Here is a 9547-nt window from a genome sequence, read left to right on the forward strand (position 1 = left end):
TGTGGATTCTATTAGAAATTTGGATGTCTCTGGTTCACTGGCCAGCCTTTGGATTTTTCATTAGTCAGATTTTGGACTCAATATGCAGCATTAATCAACCAAGACAATACACTAAAAAAGAAAAATCATAGTTCCCAACAGAAAATTTGACTCAGTAAAATCAAAAATACAGTTTTGACACAATAAAAACAAAAACTAAGTTAGTAGTTAGTACTAACCTCCCCCAGACTTAAACAACATTGTCCCCAATGTTATCAAGTAAGGGAAAAGCAAAAAGGAAACAAAAATGTTTTGAAATCTGTAAGGAAAAGATGAACTGATATTCGGGTTATCCATTGGTGTCGACCGATGCCATAAAGGTGTCAATCGACACCCTCTGCGAACAGAAACATGGTCGAAAAATTCTTTGTCAGTTGCTGTTAGATTGTGTTGGTAAGTCAATCCTTGGATCATATTTCTATTAAGAAGCACTCAAACACAAGTTAAAAGCAACATGATAGATAGATAGTTCATAATTTCATACAAAATTAAAACAAAAACTGTCTCAATGCAAGAAGAAAAATGACTCAAAATGAAAAAGAAAAACCTATGAGTGGATTGCCTCCCATTAAGCGTTTTTTTCTATCATTAGCTGGACTGCGCCTAAGCTCAGGCATCCGGTGGATCGGAATGTGCCTAAGAGAGAATGTCCTCTTCATCCAAGGTGGTGTATAAGCTGTAGATGCATGAGATATGCCAAGGATGTGAGGAACATGACCAGGGCGGGACTTAGGTATGGGTGGTCTTCTTTTATAATAGCCTATAAAATCATCAACAGAAGAAACAAGCGTTCTAAGATAATCTTGTGGCTTGGTTAACTACATAACAGTTTTTGTACCTTTGAAATTTTTATTGTGAATGGAGAAGGTTTGGGTGGAAAAGATGCTTACCTTTGCTTTACTTGAGGAATCTGGAGTATAGAATGTGAAGGTTTATGTTTGGAAACATCTTTCTGGCTTGAAGCATAAAGGATGTCCTGCGAGCCCTTAGATCCGGTTAAGGCTGGGCTCAGTCGTGGAGGGATGTCTACCGACACAGAGGATGTATCGATCGACAGTGAGCCTGATGCTCGTGTCACAGAAATTTTCTCAACAGAAAAAGTTTGTCCATCAATAGTAGAAGCCCTCCTCAGTTTATCCATCTCAAAGTTCATACTCAAACCTTCCACATTCAGTGTTATGTGTCCCTTATTCACATTTATGATGGCACCAGCTGTAGCCAAGAATGAACGTCCTAAGATGAGAGGATCATTAGGCTCTCTGTCATACTCCAGCACCACAAAGTCAGTGAGAATCATGAAGTTTCCAACCTTAATTGGAATATCCTCTAAAACACCTTCAGGGATTCTTCGGGACCGATCAGCTAAGATAAGAGTAATCTGAGTTAGCTTGAATTCTGTCATCCCAAGTTTCACAGCAACAGAATGTGGCATCAGGTTAATACTAGAGCCAAGATCACAGAGTGAGTGAGGAAACCTTCCTGTGGAGATAGAACAATCTAAAACAAAATTTCCAGGATCCGGTAGCTTCTCTACAATTCTACTCTGGATCACTACACTCACTTTCTCAGAGACAACCACTTTCTCTTTCCTCTCTTTCTTCCTTTGAGCAGGCTGGTTCAACATAATCGCACTGACATCTTTGGTAAGTAGTGTTCCTTCCTCAGGGCTCAAACCATTTGTGACCATCATCTTCACATATCGCTTCAGTGGCGGTGAAAGCTTTACTGCATCTAATAAAGGTAACTCAATCATTACCTTATCCATCATTGCCTTGCATCTAGCTTCCTTAAGCTCCTTCTTGGACATTCTTGGCTTAGAAAAAGGAATCTTAGGTTGGTACACCCTCTCAGAAGCTGGAACCTGAGATTTTACAACTTCGGGTTCTGTCTGAGATGAGTGTCGACCGACACCCAGTTGGTGTCGATCGACACCATCATCTGGAGTCGAGAGATTGGTTGATTTCTCTCCCTGTTCTACAGAAGCAATTTCACCATCATCTTCTTCTCTCATTGATATGGCATTGCAAGCATGCTTGGGATTTGACTCAATTATTCCAGGAAGAAAACCCTCTTGTCGTTTGACAGACCAACAGTTTGTGCAACTTGACTCTCCAGCTTCTTAACATGAACATTCAGTGCATCAATCCTTCCAGTAAGCTCTGTGCAGATATTATCGATTTTTCCATTGGATGTCACCGTCATATTCTCCTGTCCCGGAAGAATCTGATCAAGCATGGCCTCCATATACTCTCAGAAGAAGTCTGTGGAGGCGGAGACTGATAAGATGAATTGCCATAGGTCTAGTATAATCATTGTTCTGTTGCTGCTTCTGATAATCCGGCTTGGGAATGTAGCATGAAGAGTTCCCACTGTAAGGCATGTTGCTTTGTTGATTACTGAATCTTTGACCTTGATTCCCATATACAAAGTTGATGATGTTCATATATTTTACCTTGTTTTCCCTTAGTTTATTCACAACTTTTGCATCTTTTGCTATCCATTTAGGCCATTATTGTGTAGCTTTAGGACTAATCATGCATTAGAGTATAGTTGCATTGCATTTGCATCTTTTCATGCATAAACAGGTGATTTTGGAGCTTAAGGAGCATGGAAGCAATGCTGAGGAGAAGTGAAGCAATCCTGAGGAGAAAACAAGAGAGTTAAGGCTGTAGAATCAAGGTCCGGAGTCCAACTCGACCGCACCACTCGACCACCACTCGACCGTGTGCTGAGGAGGACTCGACCGAGTGGAGAATGCACGAGAGAAGCCAGCTCGACCAGCCACTCGACCGAGCACTGGTCGAGTTGACCGAGCCGTTGACTACTTTGACTTTTTGTATTTTTAGGGCTTCCACCTCACCTCCTATATAAGGCCCTTGTACCTGCAGCCACCAAAGAGTCCAGCTTTTTAGAGAGTCTAAAACCTAGTTTTTACCTTTTTTAAATTTATTCCTTTTGCACTTTCTTTTATTTTTAGTTTTTGTACTTGTTTAAGAAAGAATGACTAGATTCTTGTATTTTGTTGGTTTCATAACTTTCAAGATATTAAGATTTCGAGTTTTATTTCTTCATCAATATTGTAGATCTCTGTTTCATCTTTCTAATGATGCAAGTTTCAATATTTTCTGGGTTTTTGACATATTTCACCATGTGTTCTTGTGAGTAGTTTGCTTAGGACCTTGAGGATGGGTTAGGCTGGGTTGATCTTGTGGTTTGTTTGATTTGGTCAAGCTTGATTGTTGTAGATCTCTTCTAGGCTAGATGATCTTAATGCTGATCCTATATCTGAGAAGGTAGGGTTTGATTTCAAGCATCTTAGCATCACACCAATGTCTAAGGAGCATAGATAAGGCTAGATCTAGAGCTTACCATTAGGCTTGCTAAGAGATTAGAAGTCTTGTTTGGTTTGAGATGTATTGCTTAATGCCTGCTTGTGTAGATTCTTTTCTTTGTGAGAACAAGTCTAGAAATGCATAGGTTTGATTGTTTCTTGCCATGAGAGTGGATTAAACATGTCTTAGAATAGTATGTCTAGAGATCAGCTCAAAGTTTGCTTGAGATTTGTTGACCAAGTTAGATAACCACAATGATTAGCTCAGCCCATGAATCCCTCCTCAAGGCCTTCTTTGTTTATTAATATCTTAGTCTAAATATCATTGCTTGCTTGTTGTTTGATTAGTTTTTGCATTGCTCTGTTTTTCTTGTGTTGCTCTGTTTTCACGTTTAGGCTAGCTCGACCACGTACTCGACCTACACTCGGTCGAGTGCAAGCTTAGCATTGACTGAAGCTAGCTGATATGCATCATAGCTCCCATGTAACCTCTTCCTCGCAGCATCAGCTTGCTTAGTGCTATTGCTGGAAGCCAGATTCTCAATCAAATTCTCAGCTTCTTATGGAAATCTTGTCTTAAAGTTCCCATGCTAGCAGCATCCAAGGCTAAGGGATACTCCTAATCACACCCTCTGAAGAAAATACTCAACAATTGAACTCTTAAGAAGCCATGGTGTGGACAGTCCCTCTGATAAGCCTTAAATCTCACCCAAGCTGCCTTGAAAAAGCTTCATCTAGTCTTTGCTTGAAAGAAGATAGCTTGACTCTCAACTCATCAGACATAACATCATCATAAAAATAATTAAGGAAAGCCACCTTAATTTGTTGCCAAGATGTCCAAGATCCAGGTGGCAACTGTTTTAACCATTGAGATGGTTTTCCTGCAAGTGAGTATGGAAAGAGCTTGCAGTATATGTAGTCTTAAGTCACACCATTAGCCTTGATACTAGTCACAAGATCTTCAAAATGCTCAATATGATCCAGAGGCTTCTCATTTGGCAGGTTAGAGAAAGGTCTCTGTCCAACTAGCTGGAAGTAAGCAGACTTCAGCTCAAAATCATTCTTTGGGAATGAAGGTGGAACAATTGCAGAGCGATTTTCATACATCAAATCAGCTTAATTGAAGTCTGCAATGGTCCTGATTAAGTCCTTGTTTTGTTCTTGTCTTCGAACCAGGTTGTTAGCGTGGTTGGCAGCTCCACGTACGTCTGCTGGAAGTGGGTGTCGATCGACACCATGTTGGCGTCGGTCGACACCATCGATCTGCTCCTCAACGACAACGATTTCAACAATGGTGTTGCCTTTTGCATCAATCTTTTGGCTCTGCTCATTGCGAAATTGGCCCTCTTGATCCCTCAAAACACCAGCCTCATCAAATCTCAGAATGATTGGGTTGACCATCTTTGCTGATTTGGCTGCTTTTGGTTTTCACGCTCAAGTTTGCCTAACTCTTGGTTTGAAAGCTTCACAACTGAACCAGTTTTGTTGTTCCTAGTGTTAGGCTTTGAAGGCATAAACCTGAAACACACAAGAGAAGAAAAACAAAAGTGTGTCAGTAGAAAAGAAAAAGAAAAAATGTAGACGAAATTAAAAACTCAAATCTAATGGTAGATCAAAGAGTCTCCGGCAACGGCACACAAAGTTGATATGCTCAAATTTAAACCCTAGAGCTACCCTCTCAAATTAAGAGATCACAGTAGTACTTAGGGGTCGAATTCCACAAGAACTCTAGATCACAAAATAAATGATAGAGTTTTTTTTATTAAGCTAAAAAAATTGATTTAAATTAAGAAAAGCAATGCAAAATATTAAATTAAAAAACTATGAAAATTAAAGGGATTAAAAAGCTAGATTTAGGGAATTTATGAGGAAATTACAGAATATTAAATCAAATAAATTAATAGGGATTCAAACAATTAAAAATCAGATCTAGAACTCTAAACTCTTTTGTAAAATAAATCAGTTCTCAATACAAATATTATTTAAATTTAAAACCAGAAATTCAAATCTCTTTGTAAAATTCTAAGTTAAAAATCAGCTTTAAAAATAAGTTTAGATTTTTTTCACAAAATTACTAAATCAAATCTCATTGCAAGAAGTAATTTTGCTCATCAATGATTTTATCAGGAAAATCAATTATATTCTCATTGAAGAACAACCAAAGATGAAGATCATAGAGGATAATGAACCCTAAAAATGATTAGATCTAATAATCTATAAAAACCCTGTGAAAAACCCTGAACCTAACAAGCAAACTACTCAGACATATTCAATGAAAAACAAAACATCATTCTGAATAATAAGCAATAGATATTAGAAAGTAAGAAAGAAGTTTAGGAATTCTTCTCTCTACAAAGAAGTTCAGATCTCTCTCCCAAAAACTCTCAATGTCTCTCTCTCAAAAAGTTAAAGTTGCTAAAATAAAACTTTAAGGGTTTAGGCCTTGAATCTAGCACTACACCAACAGCCAATGATCTCTCGTGCAACCACAATGACCCGCACACTATCCGACTAGCTATGAGGACTCAATATGGCCAATAACCCTCGTCTTTGACATTATTCGCTCTCCACTCATGCATCTACCCCGCTATGAGGTCTAAGCCTTCGAGTCTTATCGGCTCGCTATCGGGCCTCCGCCCTCAAGCTACACTATCAGAAAGTCAAATCTTGCTCTCGGGCTATCACCCTTCAGAGCGCATTCGGATCGTCACCCGAAGTCAATATACCAGTTATACCCTCATGCCACAAAGTAGTTCGAGTTAAAGATACACAGGAACCTAACCGTCTCCTCATGAGTTGTTCGAGATCTCATATCTTTAGAGCAATAATTCTGAGTTCGACCGAGTACCACACTGGCCAGAACTACCTCTATGGCTCTTGTAGGAACATCGATGTCCTACGGCGAACACTCACCACTAAGGCTACCAAGACGTCACAAAGACCCTAAAGACGTCACAAAAACTACAAACACGTCACAAATACCACACAAAACGTCTCGTAGGACCACCACTAAGGCCACAAAAATGTCCAAAAAGGACCACCACAAAGGCCAAAAACGTCACCGGGTCCGCCTCCATGGTATCCGGCGTCACTAAGATCATCACCAAGGTACTTGGCGTCGCCAAGACCACTACCATTGACCGGCGTCACCAAGAACTCTGTCACCAAGACCACTGTTAGGGTACAAAACATCACAAAGAAAACACTACCACTAACAAGCGTCACCAAGATCTCTGTCACCAAGACCACTATCAGGGTACAAATGTTACGAAAACCACTATCAAGGCACAAGCGTCACCAAGACAACTCAATACCATGATACATACGTCATGAAGACCTCCACCCAGGCCCACATCCCACATGATTATCACAAAGATCACCACAAAGCTTTCCATTTTTAGGAATTTCTAAAAATGCTCAAATAAAGAAATGCTCATCTTATTAATTTTAAAATGTCATAATCGTTACAATCTCACCGAAAATACATAAAGAAAAAAAATAAGATACAACAGCACCAAGCCAACGACCCGTATCTCGAGCACCACCTCATCTTGGTACTTAGTCGCACAACCAACCACCCTAAGCGACCAAGTATCAAGAGAGATGGACTGAAATACTCCGTCCGCTCCATCCATGGTCTTCAAACCATCACAACACTGGGACGAAGGTTAGGCAAGCTCAGGCCTTGGCCTGCTTCTCGAACCACTTCTTGAACCTTGCCTTCATCCTCGCCTCTAGCTCCCAAGTCTCATCTAACACACCATCACAGTCCCACTAGATTCTCATCAAAGGAATCTTCTTCCGCCAAAGTTCCTTGATCCGCCTCTCAAGTCCCCTCACCGGTCTCGCCTCAAGAGTCATGTTGGACTGAAGATCTGCATGAATCTTAGTCAGCACCTCGTCATCTTTGTGAAGACACTTCCTCAGCATCGACACATGGAATACCTTGTGAAACGCATGCATAACCTCAGACAACTATAACTTGTATGCAATCGGTCTCACCTGCTCCACGATCTTGAAAGGACCCATGTACTGCAGAATCAACTTAGTCTTTGTGATTGACCTGGTCGGACCCTGCAATATGGCCATCTTGAGGTATACTCTATTATCAACCTGAAACTCAATGACCTTTCTCCTCTGATCAACATAACTCAATGACCTTTCTCCTCATGTTCAGCTTGAGCACCCGGATCTTCTCCGTGGTCTCCTGAACAAAACTCGCATCCAATATGCTCCTCTCATACTAATACTCGCCTGATAATTGTTGTTGTAAGCAAACTTTACCAGGTTTAGGTGATCGGCCCAGTGACCACCCCAATCTAGCACACACATTGTCAAGAAATCCTCTAGAGTCTGAATCGTCTTCTCTGACTGTCCATCTGTCTGAGTATGATATGATGTATTCATGTGCACCCTAGTGCCCAAATCTACCTGAAACGCTTTCCAGAACGATGAAGTGAACTTGGAATCCCTGTCTGATACTATGCTCACATGCAACCTCACAATCTCTCTCACATATTTCTTAGCCAAAACTGCTGCTCCGTCAGTCTTCTTAATGGCCAGAAAATGTGTAGACTTGGTCAAACGATCCACAATCACCCAGATAGCATCCATAGTCCGTGACACAGGCAAACCAACCACAAAGTCTATCGTGATCATATCCCACTTCCACTCTGGAATGGGTAAAATCTGCAACAGGCCTCCTGGTACCTGATGTTCAGCCTTCACTAGCTGACATGTCTCACACCTCGATACCCAGCTAGCGACATCCCTTTTCATCCCGACCAAGTGATAATACCGTTTGAGGTCACAATACATCTTAGTAACTCCAGGATGAACAGAGAACTTGCTCGAATGAGCCTTTCTCAGAATCCCCTGCCTCAGGCCCTAATCATTGAGCACACAAACCCGACCATGCACCAGGATAGTCGCATTAGCAGAGACCTGATACTCTGAACCCTCTGCCTTAGAGGCGTTCACCAGCCCCACATCACTCTCCTGAGTTAACCGCATTCTACTCAGAAGATCTGCTCTGACAACTGATTACAGTCCCAATGGCTCTTGTGAAATAGGACAGAACGTCAAAGTACTGATCTCACTCGCCATAGACTCCATATTCTGCTCCAGATCAGAAGCCGCTCGCTTCCTGCTCAGAGCGTCTACTACCAAGTTAGCTTTACCGGGGTGGTAAGCTATATCCAGATCATAATCTGCTACCAACTCCATCCACCGTCTCTGCCTCAAGTTCAACTCAGGCTGAGAGAAGATATACTTAAGACTCTTATGATCTGCGAACACTTGTACCTTTCCGCCATAAAGATAAGATCTCCAAATCTTCAAAGCGAAAACTAAAACTACTTTCTCCAAGTGATGGGTAGGATAGTTGCGCTCATGCTTCCGCAACTGCCGCGAAGCATAGGCAATGACCTTCACCTCCTACATCATCACACACCTCAAACCAACTCTGGAAGCATCTGTATACACCACATATGGCTTATCCTGCTCTAGTAAGGCCAATACTGATGTCCTCATCAACATCTACTTCAGGCTCTCGAAAGCCGTCTCGCATTCCGACGACCACACAAAGGAAACATTCTTCCCTGCCAGCTTAGTCATCGGCTGTGCCATACTCGCAAAACCTCTCACAAACTTTCTGTGTCAACATTTGCTTCAGGATCTCGAAAGCCATCTCGCACTCCGACGACCACACAAAGGAAACATTCTTCCCGGTCAGCTTAGTCATCGGTTGTGCCATACTCGCAAAACCTCTCACAAAATTTCTCTAGTACCCTACCAACCCAAGAAAACTCCTGATCTCTGTGGCGTTCTGCGGTCTAGGCCAATCTCTGATGGCCTGCATCTTCTCTGGATCTACTGAAACTCCTATTGCAAAAACAACAAGACCCAAGAAACCCATCTCCCTCTGCTAGAAATTGCACTTGCTCAGCTTAGCGAAAAGCTTCTTCTCCTGCAACTTCTTCAGAACTGCTCTCAGATGGATCTTGTGCGCCTTAGGACTCTTGGAATACACCAGGATGTCATCGATGAAGATGTGACAAACTCATCCAGAAACTCCTATAATACGCTGTTCATCAACCTCATAACGCAGCTGGTGCATTGATAAAACCAAAGGGAATCACCACAAACTCATAGTGCCCATACCTCGTCCTGAAAAAT

The sequence above is a fragment of the Camelina sativa genome, chromosome 14, assembly GCF_000633955.1.
Source record: "Camelina sativa cultivar DH55 chromosome 14, Cs, whole genome shotgun sequence".
NCBI classification, from domain to species: domain Eukaryota; kingdom Viridiplantae; phylum Streptophyta; class Magnoliopsida; order Brassicales; family Brassicaceae; genus Camelina; species Camelina sativa.